The 21435-nt window shown below is 34.6% G+C and overlaps 2 long non-coding RNA genes across 2 annotated transcripts; both read left to right on the top strand.

Moving 5' to 3' along the window:
• The first annotated feature begins 11734 nt into the window (after nt 1-11734).
• On the top strand, nt 11735-13163 carry LOC121204705 (uncharacterized). The gene is made up of 2 exons (XR_005899898.1): nt 11735-12524; nt 12782-13163. It is a non-coding gene; the product is annotated as an uncharacterized lncRNA (long non-coding RNA).
• Nucleotides 13164-15145: 1982 nt separating this feature from the next.
• On the top strand, nt 15146-16559 carry LOC121204704 (uncharacterized). Its single transcript, XR_005899897.1, has 2 exons — nt 15146-15810; nt 15940-16559. It is a non-coding gene; the product is annotated as an uncharacterized lncRNA (long non-coding RNA).
• Nucleotides 16560-21435: the final 4876 nt, after the last annotated feature.

Below are 21435 nucleotides of genomic sequence, written 5' to 3'. Positions count from 1 at the left end.
ATTTACACCTAGGGGTATCATAGTAATTTCCAAAACATAAGGGTATTATAGTAATTTAGCTACTTTTAGGATTTTCATGCATATCCTAACCATTTACGTACTATCAGAACACTTACCGCGCATACTTATCGAATTGGGCCCGTTGGCCCATGAGCCCGATTTTTCGCCCATTAAGCCCACATTATCAAAATGCACGAAATCGCACGTACTGCAGTTTATTACCTTTGGAATACCAAACATACAAACCCAACTATCTTACGAGCATTCCCATACACGCACTCTCCCAAAATACCAATTTTCCGACATTTCGGCTTTTCGGCTTTTGTCGATCTAGTTTATGAGAGGGTGTCAGTTACACACCTGTTTTATGACGATTCGCTGACGAGATCCACGTACGAATTGCCTACAATTATAATACTACCACGTTAATCTTACTACCGAAACGAACTACATATTAACTTCTTACTATATTCGGCCAACAACACCTTAGGCCTTAGCGTTCCAACCTTTGCCGAAAATAGCGTCTCGATCCCGATCCGTTCGCTCCACTTGTCCAAGCCCTTGATCAACAGCCTCCTAATCACACTATTACCAAAATAATACTATTATCACAACCCCTTAGGGCTACAAGTCCAAAAACGACAACCTCCCTAACCTTTTAAGGATTCTGGCTTTTCTAAAATATGAAAGATAGACTAAGTTGGAAACACTTACCACCGATTATTACAGTCAACGTCCCCCCTTAGTTCCTACTTGATTCTGATGCAGTTCTAAGCTCTCAAACGATAACAAAAGTCGAGCCTTCAGTGATCTCAGTATTCGGCTATGTCCCTAGGATAGTGTGGGAGTTTCAGCTTTTTGCAAAAGTATAGAGAAAGATAAAATATGAGGATTTTTACTTGTGGTATTGTCGACAGAAACCTGGGGTTTAAAGGTTGAGAGAATCGGCCAAAGATGATGTGAAAAATAAGAGATTTGGCTAGGGAAAAATCGGTACAAAAGGAGTCAAGTTTTCGGGATTTCAGGATTTGAGGCAATCGGCTATAGTCTTAAAAATAATGGAAGGAAGGTGGTATAGAGTCGGGTGGCTGAAGGATTCGGCTATGGGGAAAAGAAGAAGAAAAGAATAAGTGGATGGAGAGAAGAGAAAAAGAAAAGAAGAAGAGAATGGTTAGGGAAACGGCACCACTTACCACTAATGCCGAATTTATACTGGCACTAACCCTAGCCGAAATTCCCATGCTAAAGTCCTTTAGCCGGCCACCTCTTGTTCCTTGATCAGCTCCTAGATTTCCTCCCTTATCTGGTCCTAAATCCTATCCCTTATCAACTCCTAAATCCTATCCTGACAGACTTTCACTTCAGTTCCACTGCTTACCTTTTCTGAACATAAAAATAATAATTCCCTTAATATGTTGTCATTGTGACTTGAACCTCAGCTCTCCCTAGCATCCACACGCCACCTCTAAAGCCCCTAAGTGGCGTCACATAGCCACTTTACCATATGCTTCCTTATGATTCACTTTACACAATTAATACCTAAAAGCCCAATTAACCAGAACCCTTTTTTCTTATGGAATTAAAATTAATTAAAACTACCGGGTTTTACCTTAAGCTTGGGCCTTCTAGAGGCCCACTAACGTACTTAATCCTACGACAAACAAACAGAACACATAATTTTTAAAAATTTTCAATATTTTTAAAATTCCCAAAAATTGGGGCGTTACAACTCTACCCTCCTTAAGGAAATTTCGTCCTCGAAATTTACCTGGTCCGAAAAGATGAGGATATTGTTGCTGCATCGCCTCCTCTGGCTCCCAAGTAGCTTCCTCTCTGCCATGACTATGCCAAAGCACCTTTACTAATGGGACAGATTTCCTTCTCAGAGTCTTAACATCTCGATCCAAAATTTGCACATGCTCCTCCTCAAAAGTCAAATCAGTTTGCACCTCAATTTCTGCACCGACACGACATGAGTAGGGTTAGAACGATAACGCCTTAACATGGAGACGTGGAAAACATCGTGAATCCTGTCCAACTCTGGAGGTAATTCTAACTGATAAGCTACTGGGCCTACTCGCTTCAAAACCCGATAAGGCCCAATGAACCGCGGACTCAACTTGCCTTTCTTACCAAACCTCAATATCTTATTCCAAGGAGAAACCTTTAAAAAGACCATATCCCCTACTAAGTACTCAATCTCCTTACGCTTCAAATCTGCATACGATTTTTGCCTATCAGATGCTTCTTTCAAACGGTCCCTAATTATTCTGACCTTAGCCTCAGTATCAGCCACCAATTCCGGTCCAAGAACTTGTCGCTCCCCTAGCTCCGTCCAACAACTAGGTGTACGACACCTTTGACCATATAGTGTTTCATACGGTGCCATTCGAATATTCGCCTGATAACTATTATTGTACGCAAATTCTGCCAACGGTAAGTAGTCCTCCCAACTACCTCGAAAGTCAATCACGCATCCCCTTAACATGTCCTCCAGAATCTGAATGACCCTCTCCGACTGACCATCAGTTTGGGGATGGAAAGCCGTACCAAAGTTCTATTGCGTCTCCAATGCCTCATGCAACTTTTGCCAAAATTGATATCTGAATCTGGGATCTCGGTCAGAGATAATCGAAACTGAAACTCCATGAAGTCGCACAATCTCCGCCACATACAGTTTGGCTAACTTTTGAAGCGAAAAGTCGGTACGTACTGGTATGAAATGGGCCTATTTGGTCAACCTATCCACAATCACCCATACCGAGTCTTTCTTCGATGGTGTCAACGGCAACCCACTCACAAAGTCCATGGTTACCCTCTCCCACTTCCAAAGTGGTATCTTTACCGGCTGCAACAGTCCAGAAGGTAATTGATGCTCAGCTTTCACTTGTTGACACGTCAGACATTTCCCCACGAATTTCGTTACTTCTAATTTAAGTCCAGGCCACCAGTACAGTTCCCGTAAGTCGTGATACAACTTATTCCCTCCAGGATACATGGAGCTTCCTTAAGTATTGACTGTCTCAAGTCAGAGTCCTTTGGAACACAAATTCTTCCTCGGAAACACAGAACTCCATCACCATTTAGACCGAACTCAGAAGTTTCCCCTTTCTTAACTTATTGAAAACGAGCGACCAAAAAACTCATCTTCCAACTGCTTTTCTTTAATCTGGTCCACCCAGGTTGGCCTTACTTGCAATTCAGCCAACAGACTTCCATCATCATACAGACTTAGACGAGCAAACATTGCTCTCAGATCAGATACAGCTCTACGACTTAGAGCATCGGCTACCACATTAGCCTTGCCCGGGTGATATTCAATCGAACAATCATAATCCTTAAGCAACTCGATCCACCTCCTTTGCCTAAGGTTCAGCTCCTTCTGAGTCAACAAATACTTAAGACTCTTATGGTCTGTGTATATAATGCACCTCTCTCCGTACAGCTAATGTCTCCAAATCTTAAGTGCAAAAACCACTGCTGCTAATTCCAAATCATGAGTAGGATAGTTCCCCTCGTGAGGCTTAAGCTGCCGTGACGCATATGCAACCACCTTACCCTCCTGCATTAACGCGCAGCCCAAACCTACATGTGATGCGTCGCTGTACACAGTAAAATCCTTCCTAGACTCTGGCTGAATTAACACAGGTACTTCAGTCAAAACTTTCTTCAACTTTTCAAAAGCTTCCTTCTGGGTCTCAGTCCATACAAATGGTACCCCTTTCCTTACGAGTTTAGTCAGAGGTGCAGCCAACACCGAAAAACCTTCCACAAACCTTCTGTAGTATCCTGCCAATCCCAGGAAACTCCGTATCTCCGATACTGGCCTAGGTGGCTTCCACTCCAAAATTGCTTCAATTTTTCGAGGATCCACCTTAATCCCCTCAACAGAGACCACATGTCCTAAGAAAGTTACCTCCCTCAACCAGAATTCACACTTGCTGAACTTTGTATAAAGTTCTTTCTCCCTTAACACTTGTAGCACTATAGGGATATGCTCATCATGCTTTGTTTCCGTTTCAGAATATACCAAAATATCGTCAATAAAGACGACTACGAATTGTGATTCATCAGATCCATAAATGTCGCAGGAGCGTTCGTCAGCCCAAATGGCATAACCAGAAATTCTTAATGACCATACCGAGTCCTGAATGCCATCTTATGGATATCCGTCTCCTTGACCTTTAACTGATGATATCCAGATCTAAGGTCGATCTTAGAAAATACAGAAGCCCCTTTAAGCTGGTCAAACAGATCGTCAATCCTTGGCAGTGGATACTTATTCATAATGGTTAGTTTGTTCAACTGACGATAACCAATGCACATCCGCATTGTACCATCCTTCTTCTTCACGAATAACACCGATGCTCCCCATAGAGACACGCTTGGCCTAATAAAGCCCCTATCCAACAACTCTTGAATCTGTGGCTTTAGCTCCACCAACTCCTTCGGTGCCATCTTATACGGTGCGATAGACACTGGCGCCGTTCCAGGCAACAAGTCGATTCCAAACTCTACTTCTCGATTTAGAGGTAATCCCGGAAGCTCCTCCGAAAAAATATCTTGAAACTCCTTTACGGTCCTGACCTTATCCACTGTCAATCCCTTCTCTTCCGACTGGCTTACGAATGCCAAATAGGCCTCACAACCTTTTCAAATCCACTTTTCAGCCCTCAATGCCGACACCACATTAGACAAATAATCCCTTCGCTCACCTATCACCATAACTTTCTCACCCTCCGTGGTCCTTAACACCATTCATTTTGTAGCACAATCCAAAGTCTCCCTATGCTTAACAAGCCAGTCCATTCCTAGAATGAGGTCAAACTCCCCGAACGTCAACTCCATTAGATCTCCAAGAAAGGTCCTACCTTGAGTTTCTAGGGGTACATCCCTATACAGTTTGTCTACTCTAACCGAGTGGCCCAAAGGACTTAACACAGATACCCCACTCACTATCTTTTCAGAATGCACTCCCAAAGACCCAGATATGGCACATGCAACATAGGAATGAATAGATCCAATATCCACCAAAGCAGTATATGGCATGCTAGAAACCAAAAACGTACCAGTTATGACGTCAGGTGCGTCACCCTCCTCTCGACGATGAGCCGCATACACCAACGCTGGCTGTCGAGCCTCAGCATTTTCGACACCCCTGCCAGGCGCCCCTCGACCTCGACCATTTCCATTTCCATTTTTGCCCCTACCTTGTCCATGTCCTCTCGGTGGTTGTGGTTCACCTCTCGCGGGTTAGACAACCATCTGTACAGTAACCTGAGCATGATCAGCTCTCTGTGGGCAGTCCTTAACTCTATGCTCCATAGATCTGCATCAGAAACAAGCACCGGAACGTTTCCTACACTCGCTCAAATGTACCTTTCCATAGTCTCCACAAATTGGCGGTCCAACCACATTCACTGGAGCTGCTCGAACTGGCTCATCCACTCTCGCCCTTTTGACATTCTTATTTGCTCCACCCGAAGGTCTAGAATCCCTCTAAAAACGGTTTTGATCTTTCTCACGATTCTTCCTCTCAGTACGCTTTACCTCCTCAGCTATCTTAGCTTTTTCCACCAGAACCGCGAAATCCCGCTCCCTCTGCGGAGCATTCACCACCTTAAGGTCATCTCTGAGTCCATCCTCAAAGCGAACGCTACGCTCATACTCCATAGCGACTATCCCCACAGCATACCGGCTTAGCCTCAAAAACTCAGCCTTATACTCAGCAACAGTTTTACATCCTTGGACCAGATTCAGGAATTCCTTCCTGCGGGCATCCACATAACTTGCCCCGACGTACTTTCCTTTAAAGGCTGTCTTAAACAGCTCCCAAGTAACCCTATCAGCTGGGGTTCCATCCCTCACGGTGAGCCACCACTGATAAGCCTCATCTCGCAACAGCGATACGGCCCCCTTCAACTTCTGCTCCACCGAGCAGTCCAAGTCATCCATAATTCGTTTTGTGGCCTCCAACCAATATTCCGCCACATTCGGGGCTATACCAGATACGCCCCTAAAGATCTCCGCTCCGTTAGCTCGGAGTCGTTCAGAAATCGATCCTCGAGTCCCATTGCCCGAACTTGCCCCGGTAACTCTTTCTAGAACTCGAAGCATAGCCTGCGACAGGGCGTCATCCCCGGCACCACGATCGTGAGACTCCACTTCTGTTGCCGATGGTACCGGTGCATCTGCCGCCGGCATATGTCCCGAAGATGAAGATACCGCTCGAGCCATTCCTCGGCCACGTCCATGGCCTCTTCCACGAGTGGCTCTTGTACTCATATCGTATTATCTGATTATGAATTTTATGTATTAATATCATTCTAATGTTTATTACAGATGTTTTATGATTCAGACAGTAATTCAGAGTTGGTTTTCGCAGAATCGATGTCTAACTACCGTTTCAGTCTTTTAGCAAGCTTTTCTAGGATTTCAGTAGCATCCTATCTAGAGTATTCTAGTAAAGTTTCAGTACAGATAGATAATTCAGAATATATTCAGAAAAAAATTCAGAATACTTACAAGCTTGGGCTGGAGATTCGGAATGCCACTTTTAGAAGTCCAGATTTAAAAACTGATTTTTTTTTTAAATTCTTCATTTTTTGTAAACCCATTCCACAGCCGAGTTGTTGTAACCTGGCTTTGATACCACTAAATGTAACACCCCAAACCCGGCCTAGACGTTATGACCTGATCTGACGTGCCACATCAAAAACGTTAAAAACATTTTTCCCATTCTAAGTTCAGAAAATCATACTTGATGTTCAAAGGATTAATTCATTAAGGGTTAAAGTGAATGGAAGCTGTTCACCAGGTAGGAAACCGGAAAAGAGGAGGTGAGTCCATCGGACTGCATAAGTACCAAGCTCTTTCGGATCCAATCCTAGACATGCACACCGCCATTGCCACATTCTAACATCGCGTATATTTTTAGGTTACCATTGTAATTATCTCTATTTTAGAATAAAACGTATTCAAATTTGGAAAACATTATCGTAGCAGAAGCCTTGTTTGTAATCGTGTTACTTTGAAATCAGTTTATGTTTTTGGAAAACGAACCCTAGATCTAGCCCATTTTGATAGTTAATATAATTTAAGATCATCATGCTTTTCAGACAAAATTAACCCTAGGGGCATATTGGTCATTTACACCTAGGGGTATCATGGTAATTTCCCAAACATAAGGGTATTATAGTAATTTAGCTACTTTTAGGATTTTCATGCATATCCTAACCATTTACGTACTATCAGAACACTTACCGCGTATACTTACCGAATTGGGCCCGTTGGCCCATGAACCTGATTTTTGGCCCATTAAGCCCACATTATCAAAATGCACGAAATCGCACGTACTGTAGTTTTTTACCTTTGGAATACTAAACATACAAACCCAACTATCTTACGAGCATTCGCACACTCGCACTCTCCCAAAATACTAATATTTCGACATTTCGGCTTTTCGGCTTTTGCTGATCTAGTCTATGAGAGGGTGTCAGTTACACACCTATTTTATGACGATTCACTGACGAGATCCACGCACGAATTGCCTACAATTATAATACTACGACGTTAATCTTACTACCGAAATGAACTAATATTAACTTCTTACCATATTCGGCCAACAACACCTTAGGCCTTAGCGTTCCTACCTTTGCCAAAAATAGCGTCTCGATCCCGATCCGTTTGCTCCACTTGTCCAAGCCCTTGATCAACAGCCTTTTAATCACACTATTACCAAAATAATACTATTATCACAACCCCTTAGGGCTACAAGTCCAAAAATGACAACCTCCCTAACCTTTTAGGGATTCCAGCTTTTCTTAAAATATGAAAGATAGACTAAGTTGGAAAGACTTACCACCGATTCTTACAGTCAACGTCCCCCCTTAGTTCCTACTTGATTCTGATGCAGTTCTAAGCCCTCAAACGATAACAAAAGTCGAGCCTTCAGTGATCTCAGTATTCGGCTATGTCCCTAGGATAGTGTGGGAGTTTCGGCTTTTTGCAAAAGTGTAGAGAAAGATAAAATATGAGGGTTTTTACTTGTGGTATTGTCGACAGAAACCTGGGGTTTAGAGGTTGAGAGAATCAGCCAAAGATGATGTGAAAAATAAGAGATTTGGCTAGGGAAAATTGGTACAAAAGGAGTCAAGTTTTCGGGATTTTGGGATTTGAGGCAATCGGCTATAGTCTTAAAAATAATGGAAGGAATATGGTATAGAGTAGGGTGGCTGAAGGATTTGGCTATGGGGAAAAGAAGAAGAAAAGAATAAGTGGATGGAGAGAAGAGAAAAAGAAAAGAAGAGGAGAATGGTCAGGGAAACGGCACCACTTACCACTAATGCCGAATTTATACTGGCACTAACCCTAGCCGAAATTCCCATGCTAAAGTCCCTTGGCCAGCCACCTCTTGTTCCTTGATCAGCTCCTAGATTTCCTCCCTTATCTGTTCCTAAATCCTATCCCTTATCAACTCCTAAATCCTATCCTGACAGACTTTCACTTCAGTTCCACTGCTTACCTTTTCTGAACATAAAAATAATAATTCCCTTAATATGTTGTCATTGTGACTTGAACCTCAGCTCTCCCTAGCATCCACACGCCACCTCTAAAGCCCCTAAGTGGCGTCACATAGCCACTTTACCACATGCTTCCTTGTGATTCACTTTACACAATTAATACCTAAAAGCCCAATAACCAGAACCCCTCTTTCTTATGGAATTAAAATTAATTAAAACTACCGGGTTTTACCTTAAGCTTGGGCCTTCTAGAGGCCCACTAATGTACTTAATCCTACGACAAACAAACAGAACACAGAATTTTTAAATTTTTCCAATATTTTTAAAATTCCCGAAAATTGGGGCGTTACAAACAAATATTCTAAAAACAAAATTTTGTGGTTATTTTGATAAAAAAGATCAAGATAGTATAGCCAGTTATACTTTGTCAAAAATTAAATTATGTGATATAAGATATTTAGAAGAATTTTCTAAAAAATTTCTTCATGAATATCAAAAATTAAAAAATGAAATATAGAATTTTGGAAAAATCAATACTTTCATAAATTACCTCCACCATGGGATGAGATATGTATAAAAAAATATGTGTCTTATTTAGATAAACATAGCAAAGAATTAGGAATAGCAAAAGAAAATATAGATTCTATAGGAAATAGAATTAATTTTGCAAAAGAAAGAATAACTTTACATTATTTACAGACTAAAGCTGCTAAACAAGTAAAAAATAAATTAACCTATAGTCATTGTACAAAAATTCTAGAAAATGAATGGGAATTTGGATGTAAAACAATACGTCCTAATACTTACAAAAAAACATAAAAAGAAAAATAGAAAATATAAATTTATTAGGTGGAAACCAGGAAATAAAAAATATACTGGTAATAATAAGAAAAAGAAAAAATTTATTAGAAGAAAAACTTCTAGAAAACCTAAAAAACAAATATGTAAATGTTTTATATGTGATGAAGAAGGCCATATAGCACCACTAATAAAGGAAAAAGTGCTAAAAAATGATTAAAAGCCTTGAAGAACAAGATTTAGAAATCTATTATGAAGAGGAAACAAATCCTGAAGAAATATTATATGAGTTAATATCAGAAACAGATTCTGATTCAGATGAAGAAGAATATATATTTATGTTTAATGTAAGAAGTAGTTCTAAAAATCAATTAGAAGAAATTCCTAAGTTTGAACAACAAGACATAAAATTAGGAATTTTGATTGGAGAAGAAAAAGACTTTTCTGATGAAATGATAGAAAAAATAAATAAAAATCACATTTCTAAAGAAGAAATATATAAAATATCTGAGTTTAAAATATGGAGTCAAAGACATATAGAAAAGATTAGTGGCAACACAGTCGCTAAGGATACTAGAGGATGATTAACAGAAATTCCATTATTTACTAAAGAAAAATTTAAGAGGATTAAAAAGAAATACCCTCAAGTTAGATATATACATTTAGGTATAATTATGATAACAATTAGAGCATTAAATATATTTCAGGAAATATATTTTTAATATTATATCTATATCAGGACTTGATAATGTAATGTAAGATAAAATACATTAAATTATTATATTTTTTATATGTGATTTTCAGTGACCAAAAGATTAGAATAGCTCTATTTAGGGTGGGCTCTTAGAGTTCACTATATGTGGCTCGGTTCTAAGAAAAGGGTACCTGAACCAGCAGATTCCTCAACCCTCACCCATTATAGGCTCATGCAAATCGAGTTCAGTTCAGGGGAATACATTTCCCTATGGCCATGCGGAGGTGAAAACCTCACGAAGGAATAATTTCTCGCTTCCACTTAAAAAGGTGCGACCACAACAGTCATGTAAGATGATGCGAGGGGATATAAAAAACTCAAAATGCAAAACATGAATAAAATGACAAAAAGTAAAAAACCCTGAAATGTAATAAAAAGAATGTATGTTAAAAACCAAATTTTAAATTTTTGACTAAAAGACAGAAAACGATCAATTTCACGTATGCAAAACAACGTTTTTGGTCTACGAAAAACTAGAAGACGGATTCAGGAGTTGGTTACGCTCGAGGAAGGGTTAGCACCCTCGCAACACCCAAAATTGGTACCGTATCGATCAATTATCGTCCCAATGTTGAAAATTTGAAAAAAAATTTGAAATATAATTCCTTTAAAACGTTTAGATATCTTGAATTAGATATTGAGATTCTCTCGCTCAGAAGGAACAAAATATCATATCCAGCACGGTAGGATACAATACTTCAAACCCTCGATACAAGATCATCTCATGATTTCCAAAACTCATGCATTTGAAATTTCAAAAGGATATTTGGCTATTTGGTTAAACGGTAAATCGAAACCCAACACGATTGGGCATGATTTCTCAAATTTTCAAACATTAAATATTGCCTCATTTTAAGAAAACATGGATGAAATTTCAAAAAGATATTCAGTATTTAGTTAAATGAAAAATCGAAACCTAGCACGATAGGGCACGATTTCTTAAACTTCCAAACACGAAATATTGCATTGTTTTGAAGAATTTCCAAATAAGCAATTATAGAATCAGCTTAGAGTACATTTGTTTGGTTTACTTTAGGGTGAAAACAATTGATATTGGGCGAAAAATTGGAATTTAAAATCATGGTGCAATAGCGAGCATATAAGCGTAGTATTGAGCATGAAATAAAAATATGTGGCAATAATATTATATGAATAATCAAAGTAATAAGGAAATTCAAAAGAAAAAATTAGAATACATACAATGGCAACATATCATATGCTATATAAATTACCCAAATAAAATGGAACAAGCTTTAAAATAAAATAGAATAAATAATAGGAAAGAAAGAAAATTTGGAAATATTGCTATACAAGCCATACAAAAACTTTAGAACAGGGAATAGACATAAGAATTTAGAAATAAAATATATATATTAAATAGTAATATACAAACAAATTTTAAAGTAAATATTATAAGTAGATAATTTACAAGAAAGTTTGAAATGTATTAAACATAAAAACCAAAATAGATAATATATGTAATAACAATGCATAAATGAAATCTCAAAATAATATATACATATATATAAAAGGTTAAAATAAGTGATATTCAAAGTAATATACATACGTTAACCTAAGTAAATAATATATATAATAGTAATAATACTTGACAGTGTTTGAAATAAATAAATATGTACATGAGAATAAAGTAAGAAACAGTGTGAAATTGACAAAATAATTCAAAGTAATGAGTTAAAATAACACGTTTATTTTTTAAGAAAAATGAATAACTAAAACTTGATTGAAAGAAAAATGAAATCAATGGGATAATTTATAAACAAAACAAATCAATAAAGTATAAAATTATATAAAAGAATTTTAGAACCAATAAGTCATACAACAAAATCAATGTAAAAATACGCAAAAATAAGGAAATAAAAACCTTAATAATATGTAATTTATTAAAACAGTATATAGTAAAATAATATATGGAAAAAAATAAATAATAAAAAAGAAAATAAAAAATAGGAATTAAAAACTTTATTTAAAAAAAGAGAGGTTAAAATCAGAAAGACAATTTGTAAATGATAAAATACCGTAGGATCAAAATGCGATGCGTATAAACTAACGGGGACTAAAAAAAAACCAAACGCCCAAAATGAAACACTTAAGGGCGGACTGATTTGTAACGGCGCGCAAATTCCAGGGACAATTTAAAAGAATTTAAAAAAACTTAAACATGGCTCAATTGAACGCTAGCGCGAAGGGGGGGACTCAATGCGCAAATCCCCCATTTTGAGCCAGAATGCGTGGGTCCAGCACCAAACGATGCTGTTTTATTTGCCATTTAAAAAACCAAAAAATGAATGGCCATCTGCCATTCTTCACAAGTAGCAAAACAAATCCCAATTCGTTTCAAGGGTTTTGACCCTGTCCTGAGAGGCTGTGCACGAGGGTCATCGGCACTTTTGCGCCTCCACCTCCGACGCCGATCCGCGGAGTGGACCCAGGTAAGCCTCTTCTCCTTCGGCTTTTGTTTAAAATCTGTTTGCAAAGTAAAATAAAAACGAAAGGGAAAAAGAAAAAAAAGCGACTGTGAATAGGAAAGAAAAACTGAAAAACAACATTGGATTTGATCTTTGATTGCCATTGACTTTTTTGTTTGTACTCTTTGCTATCGTATATTCATCCAAAAAAAGGTCCCTTACAAAAAATTTTCGAAGGCTTTTTATAGCCATTTTACATATCATTTTTTGCACGTTTGTAGGTACGTGCGTGGGTGTATCACTGATGTAGCGTAGTAGAGTAGCGTACGACACAGAGAAAGCACGCGACGTGCGGGGGAAGCTCGCTGTTGGCTACGACACAAGGGTCTGCTTAGGGTTTCTTTAGCTGAAATTGTTTAAGCTTTTGGGCTGAAAATTTGGGCTAGGGTCTTTGGTGTGGGTTGTAATTTTAGATTGGGCCCGTTTAATGTTTGGGCTGGTATGGGTAGTGGTATAGGTTTGTAAATGGACATTGGACTGTTTCGGTGTTTTTGTTTAATTTGTTTATTGGGCCCCTAGCTAAAATTGGGCCCAACACATACTAATTAGGAAAGAAATGAGATCCTAATTGAGTGAATCAATTAGCTATCCTCATTTTTAATATGTATGAACCATTCACTAGCCATTACAACCAAGTTAACAAAAAGTTGAAGGAAGATAAGAAATCTTAAAAATAGGGGAAGACAAACGGTGCAAATGCTTAATCAAAATTCTGAAAAGAAAGTTACTTGTATAGTGAAGACACTTAAAGCCATATGATGTTAGAAGATTGCACTTATGTTATATCTACCACAATATGTACCCTCCGCATACCTCACAACACAATTGTAAAATTATAGACTTGCACATAGCAATAGTTAATCTCTTTTACAATCACCTATCTAATCTTGTACATGGGGCAAGCTTTTAGAACATTACTTCTAAACATTTCATGCGAGTTATCTCAAAAAATAACTCATATGTTACCTCAGATTTGCCATACCCATTTCAAATTTAAATTCTTAGGGTGTGTTTGGTTTAGTGAAAAAGTGGAAGGATGGAAGAAGGAAGAGGAAAAGAAAATAAATTTTGAGTGTGTTTGGTTAGGAAGAAAAGTGAGAGAAAAAAAAGGAGAGATGATAATTTTTCACCCTAATGCATAAAAACTATTTCTTTCAAATTGACAAGATGAGAAGAGAGAAAATGAAAGAGATTTGTTAGTTCAAAATTATGTATTTTTCAAATGTTTTATTTTCTTTTCTTTCATTTTTCAACTCTACCAAGCAATGTATGAAAAGAAAATTACTTTTTCGTTCCATTTTTCTATTTTTCCTACCAAGCACACCTATGAAAAGAAAAATTATGATTTCCATCCTTTTAGATTTTATACATTCAATTTTCATCCTTCCAATTTTATTTTTGCTCTACTAAGCAAAGCCTTATAGAATAGTTCACAAAAATCTCACAGGATAACCATTACAACTTTCCTAAGGATGATACATGAAAATCTCCTAAGAGATAGCCCATGAAAATCTTTAAGGGTACAATTCATAAACATGCCTAAGGAGATAATACATTAAAACCCCTTAAGAATACAATTTAATCACCCAGCCAACTTAATCAACTCTTTTAAAAAACAAGTCATGCCCTTACACTTACTCGAAATTCCTCATCTTCAAGAGAAGTATATTGTTATATCGACCAACAAAGAAAATAAAGGCCCAAAGTAATGAATGAGTCACACGACCAAAACCTTAGCAAACACACATAATACAAAATAAGTAATTAAGGCAATGCAACTTTGACAAAAGGCAAGTAGCAAGCTTATAAGAAAGATACTTGCAAAGGATTGGAACAGGTACAAGCACGACCCCTAGTTCCCTCTAAGCCCTAGATCACATCCCTGTATATAACGTAAGAAAGAAGCCTGAGGCTAAAGTAAAAGCCATATGCTCAATCAAAGTACCTTTAACAAAAAACTTAAAAAAAGGCCTTTAAATCGAACATTGATTAAAACATTAGAAAGTAAATAGAGCACAAGGTTCAGTGATCCTATAGTTTACTTTCGTCTTGTAGGAATTCAGGAACACTTGAATCCATCTCAAAACTCTATCTATCGTAGAATGATTGAAATAAGACAAATCTTTTTAGTGACACATGCTCGTCCTATTACTCCTCTCATGTTAAAATAAAGGAATAATAAACATTTTGCCCCCAAACCTGTCCACTTGTACTTACTTGGTACCTAAATTTTTTTCTACCTAATTGGTACATTAACTTAAATTTCATTGTACACTTCAGTAACTCCATAGTAATGCTATTAAAGTTTGTTGACGACATGGCACTGAGAACTAATATAAAAATACCTATGACAACATCATATCATAACACGTATTTCTAATGATTGTTAGTGACCCGTTAGCAGTTTTTAAAGGCATTACTATGGAGTTGTAGAGATATGTTACATAATCCAAATTCAAGTAACCGAAGTAAAAAGAAGAAAAGAAAAAGGAAAAAAGTTTAGAGCTAACTAAGCATAAGTGGAAAAGTATATTAACCCTAAAATAAAAGAATAAACCTATTCATTTTCCATTTTTTCTGCCGAACGTTTCTCATGACTTGGCCAAACTCCAATGTTTCATTTCTCCCTTTCCAGTCTATATCTAGTCTCCTTTGATATAAACCCTATAGATGTAATATATTCTCTTCTATTTCGTGGATATTAGGATAGATGGACAGTCGTTTGCAGGTGTAGCATCTTCAAGATTCACATGCAAATGCACGGTGGTGAATGGTGATTATAGTAACGTACTCCCCCTTTCTTCTCTTCCTAATTTCATTCCCAAAGTTCCTTGCAAGTGAGAATCTTGATGATGCTGCATCGGCAATAAATTAACGACTATTCAAAAGAAACGGAAAACAAGTTGATTCTTTCTCTCGGTTTCGAAGCAGTTTGCCATCTAAATTTTCAATTTTCTACTGTATCAGAAAATCAACAAAAACAAGATGATTCTTACTATGTCTGCTTGTTTTTCTATTGCTATCGGGTGCGTGTAGTATTATGTATATGTACTCTTACATCTATCTTAACTTCATGGGGTATTCTTCTATAAAGGGTATTTTTGTCTGTTTAGCACTTTGCAGTGGTAAGGTAACCATAAGGAACACGCCAAAGACTTTGACTTGCAGATCAATGGTTATTCTTATGAACCAAATATCCTTCTGTAGTGGAAATGGGTACTTCTTCATGGAGAAGAGACTGTGCCTCAATGTAACAAAGAAACTATTGACCTTCTTATCTTTGCTTGCTGTTATTTAAACAAATTAGATCCATTCTTATAGTTTGCATATCTTTGATTTTTAACATTTTCGTCGTGGATATTTGCTTGTGGGATTGCAGATTATATGGAAAGGGGCAACTTTTCCATATTGGACTGATGAGCCCCAAGAAAGGAGAGAGAAATGGGATTTTTAAGATTTGTTTCTTTATGGGATTTGATGATATCAGCTAACTAGCTTACTTTCAAGTTATTGGTTCTTAGCACCATCTTGGTCTTCATTAGAAAAAGATTCAAAGTTTGATGTTTTATTTTTCAAAAAGGAAGAAAAAGACACTTGTGGACGTTCTAATTTCAAGTGGTTTGTCTGAAGAATTAGTTGAAAACTGGAACTGCTGATCTGCGAAAATTCCATGTGGAAGATCAGAGATGGTGTTGGGGAAACATGTCACATTGTCATTGCCATTTTTTTCTGTTTGATAGCCCTTTTGCATTAAATAATCACCCATCACCCATATTTATTGGTGGACCAAAACCAAACACACCAGAAGCCGATGCCTGCAACTGGTCCTTCAAACCAAAATTACCGAAAATGCGGCTCCATTCAGTACAAGTACAAGGAACGAATATGGGAACACAAATTATTAATTGTTTCTAACCTAAGTAATTTTTATTGTATCATTTTATAACAACCAACTATGATTTTTTGGTTTATTTAATGGGACTAAATACGATTTATATTTTTTATAATTTATAATATATATTTACATTTAATTAGTAATATAAATGTATACAATTTATAAATAAAATAATTAAATTCTATAAATGTATTGATAAAAGAATTAATTTTTATGAATGTAATTATAAAAATTATAATATTTTAAATAAAATAGTAAAAAATAGAAATAAAATAATTTTGCTTTAAAAATTTAAAGATAATTTTATTAAACATAAATTAAAGAATTTTTTAAATAAAATAATTACTTTTTTAAAATTGTAATGATAAAATAATTATTTAAAATTATAATATTTTAATGATGCTACAAATTCATGGATCAACAATTAATTTTTTTTTGTAAAATTTATTTTATTTTACTTTTTATTGATAAAATATGGTATTTTTTAAATTTTAAATATAAAATTTAATTAATTAAATATTTTTTAAAAAAGACCTATTTTTTTATTTCCCGCAATTTATTAAAAATGTAAAGTAATAAAAAGTAATATACCTTATTTAAACAAAGTTAAAATAGTTTTGGTTATGGATTAAATGAAACGAGGTGTTTCATTGGGTTATTTGAACAACATGAGAAAAAGCTATAGGAATTAAGGAAATATTCAAAAAATTCTCAAGTCTTTCTTCTCTCTTTTCTCTTTCATTTTTCCTTTCTTTCGTTGTTAATTCTTTCTATTGTAACCAATGTATCATCAGAGCCTCTCAGTTTACCACTTGTTCTCAGAAATAGTAAGTCAATTACAACAAGAACTTTCTAAATTGCAAATTGACTTGGATAGAAAGTTGGAAACTCATTTGGCAAGTTTCTAGGAAAACTTTCAAGTAGAACTTAAGACTAAGATGAAAGCTCTTTTTGAGCAATATTTGGGAAACCGACTCCTCCAAACAAGGGAAAAGACATTCTTAGGATGCTTTACTAGGGTTTTCTCCTATTGATCCTATTTCCCGTGTTTCTTTCATTCATTTAGATGAGATGGGATCTAGTTCAATTCAAAGGGCATAGTAGTTGGCAGTCCTTATGATTTCAAGCTGGATTGTCCCAAATAGATCTAATTTTCAAGGTTGGTGAGCCAAGATGGAGCGATATTTTGAAGGGGAAAGGGTCCCTGATACTACTAAAATTTAGTTTGAATATACAATTTGAATAAACGAGCATAATCAAGGTCGAACTCGAATAACTTGATTGTATCTTGAGCTTAGAAAATTATACTTTATCCAACTCAAGCTTAATGTCAAGCCTCAAGTTTTGAATTGAGCTCGAGCTCGAGCTCGAGCTTATCACTAGTCAAGCTTGATTTAGCTCAATTACATTCCTACCTTCATTTTCAATTATAGTCCTAAAACTATTTGAATTTAGTAAATTTTGAGTTTAACTTGAAAAAACTAGAATTTTTGGTTTAATAAATTTTTAATCAAGCTCGTACTCAAACTATCAAACTAGTTAAATTTAAATATTTTCATCTTCCTCTTTTCCTTCCCACTTTTGTTGTTTACTTTTCTTTCCCATCTCATTTTCTCTTTTCCATTGGCAGGTAAATGCGTTTCTTTCTTTCTTTCTTTTTTTCTTTTTTGGTTAAAAAGTTTTTTTTTTCCTGAAATTTCATTATCAACTCCATTTCCTTTTTCCTTTTTTTGCTTGATAAACCTCTATTTCATTTTAAATATTTTTATACTATCAAACACGAATCTTTTGTTTATAATTTTTTTTGTTATACTATCTTTAAAATATGTTCATTATTTAAATAAAAAATATGTACATGAAATAAGCTCATACTCAATTAAGCTTAAATATATAAATTGAATAAACAAATTTAATCAAGTTCTAGTTCAAATAACTCAATAATATTTTGAGTTCAGTTCAAATTTAATTCAGCTCAAACTAAATATCAATCTTCAAATTTTAAATCTAGACCTTTAACTTCCAAAACATAAATTTGAGGAACTAGCTGTTTGTGAGAGAAATCATCAGCTCATTTGTTGACCTAGAAATTAATGGTGTTATTGTGGCCCATGCACATTTTAATGTTTGTTATTAGACACTAAATTCCCATTGCTACCTACAGAAAGGCTCTATTCTTCAGAATAGGCCTAAGGGTTCCTTTGGATTTCACTGAACTGGAGGATTTTTCTCTTTCAATCGTGATTTTGTTGGTATTTGGAATTGGATAACACCATTATGGTGAGATTGACTCAGTGATGCACCAAAAGTTGGCTGGAGCTGGAAGTTTCAGTGAATGAACTGACGACTCCCTTGGACATTTATGCCCTTACACTTTTTCATTTTTCTCTAAAATATCCTTTAAATAATTATAGCGTATATATTTTTTATGGTTTAGTTGCAGAAGTGCTTGTTCTCTCTCTCCTCTCAATACTAAAAACAAGTTAATTACTCATTTCATTTAATTATATTTATAATTGAATGATTATAAATAATTATAAAACAATTAGTTACTCAATTAAAATATTTATATAACATTACAAAAATTTAAATGTTGAAGATTATTAACATTTGTTCAAAAAAATATATATTATTAATACATATATATCACTATGTAAATAATATTAAATAAAATATAAACATTCATATAATATATTATTATCATTTTATTAATAAGATTATTATTTTAATATAATTTTAATTTTAATTTTATAAATATCAAATAATTTAAAACTCACATTATTTCTAAATATGTATATATATTTAATTCAATGTTCTTAATGTTAATTTTCTATTACCACCTCACCGTCACAATTGCATTTGAATCCAAATGATTCTTCATCGTTGATTTGAATTTTACTGCTACAGTAACTAATCTCACTGCCACCACTGTTTTTAACCTCATTGGGAACAATCTCTCCGCCCATCTAAAGGAAGCCTAAGACTACCATATTTGATGCCACCCGCTCATGCCAACTTTATTAGTTTAATGCATCTCATTCCAAAAGACATTTGTAATATCAACATATAATATATATATATAGGTCACTAAACTATTAGTAAGTTTATTTTTCGGTAATTCAACTTCAAAAAGTTAAAAAATAGTCACTAAAGCATTCGATAGTTCTTATTTAAGCCAATAGGCTGCTAAGATCGCTATTGTAAGATTCTATATGTTCACATTGACTACATCATTAGAAAGTTCTCATTCTCATTCTCTTCTATAATTTGCTTGTTTTTCATGAAATAGTTTCGAACGTCACCAATCTGCGAACCAAAATCGAAACAACTTTCTTCTTCGATCTCTGACACTGATCATTAAATAAACTTAGATCTAATGCATGTTCTTCTACTCGTCATTGAGTACTTATCCACTATACTAATCATCAAATTGCCGCTTGAAGTTCACTAACCAAATTTTAAAAAAGAACTTAACAACCTAGTACCTTAAATAAAATCTTTTAAATAGTTTAATTACTTAAATGAAAATTTTTGAATAGTTTAACAATTATTTTGTAACAATTTAAAATTGAGTGATCAAAACATTTACTTACTAATAATTTAGTGATATTTAGTTTAGTTTAAGTATCATGTTAATCAACGTTAACTATGTCTGTTTTGAACTTTGAATTAACTGATTTAAAGTCCTTCGCACCAGGCTGGCAAGTGGAAATATTTGGTGTTTCGATAGCGGCATTGCACCTTTTTCAAGCAGGACTTTAACCATTCTCACTCATCCTTCTAATAGACATTAAGTCCAAAGCAGCATTGTTTGGAAATAAGGTCGACACTCCTTTTGCAATGTCAAAGTTTTCACAAACGAAGCCGTGAAATAAGCACGTTGTTTTGTTGCAATCTCTTCTTTTGACTAATCTATAACTTGCTTTTGCCCATGTTTTCATGTCTCACTCAATCAGCTCACAAACACCCTCCTTTTTCTTTAACTAAATTTTGGTGGCATGTACTTTTTTAAAAAGGAAAAAAAATAAATAAATGGGAAAGTGCAAATTGATGGCTAAAATGTCGACCTGCTGAAATTGTTGATTAAAAATTTCATTTTATATTTTATAGGAGTGTTATTTTTTACACTTATTTTAGTATATAAATTAGTAATAAATTAATTCAGTTTGTAATATTTAATTATTCATGTGACTTATTTTTAGTAAAGAGAGAGATTTTTTTTTGCTTATTTTGAAAATATCTTTTTTTACAAGATTATTATAGTTTTTTAATTTCAAGTTTAAATTTAGAGAAAATTATCTAGTTAAACATAAAAATCAATTAAATAACTTGTTAAAAAATTTATCCCTTGATAATGTTAATCCATTTGCTATTTTAATATTGTTAATCAAATTAATCTCCTTCTAAATTTTAAAATTTTATTTTATGTATCCATTTTATTTTTAATTAAATTAACTCGATAACTCATAATTAATATTTCTTTGTGAAACTTAAATTTCTTTTTGAAACTTAAATTTCTTTTGATTATATAATCTCAAATCTTCCATACTTAGCTAAAAGCAATGAAAAATCATTGCAATTAATAAATTAATTGTTTGTTTCGTTTGGATAAAAACATTCTGAGTTTTGTTTGGCATGGAAGATAAAATTAATTCATTTAATTAATTGTAAAGTTTTTTTTTTACTTTTAGCTTAGTATGAAGGATTCAAGATCATATAATTAAAAGAAATTTGTGTTTCATATGCAATTATTAAAGATTATTTATTTGAGTTGATTTTGATTTGACATAAATTAAAATTTTAAATTTTAAAAGGAGGCTAAATTAATTAATTTAATTAATTTCAATATTATAGTAACAAATCGTTTCACATTATGAATGGATAAAGTTTTTTCAATAGCTTATTTAATTTATTTTGATGTTTTGAAATTTAAAATTTTAATTTTGAAAAAAAGAAAAGAATGAAATTTAGAACTTTCGGCAA

The sequence above is a fragment of the Gossypium hirsutum genome, chromosome A08 (assembly GCF_007990345.1).
Source record: "Gossypium hirsutum isolate 1008001.06 chromosome A08, Gossypium_hirsutum_v2.1, whole genome shotgun sequence".
In the NCBI taxonomy this organism is placed as follows: domain Eukaryota; kingdom Viridiplantae; phylum Streptophyta; class Magnoliopsida; order Malvales; family Malvaceae; genus Gossypium; species Gossypium hirsutum.
The sequence above is the reverse complement of the archived record's forward strand: the minus strand, read 5'-3'. Positions and strand labels throughout refer to the sequence as shown.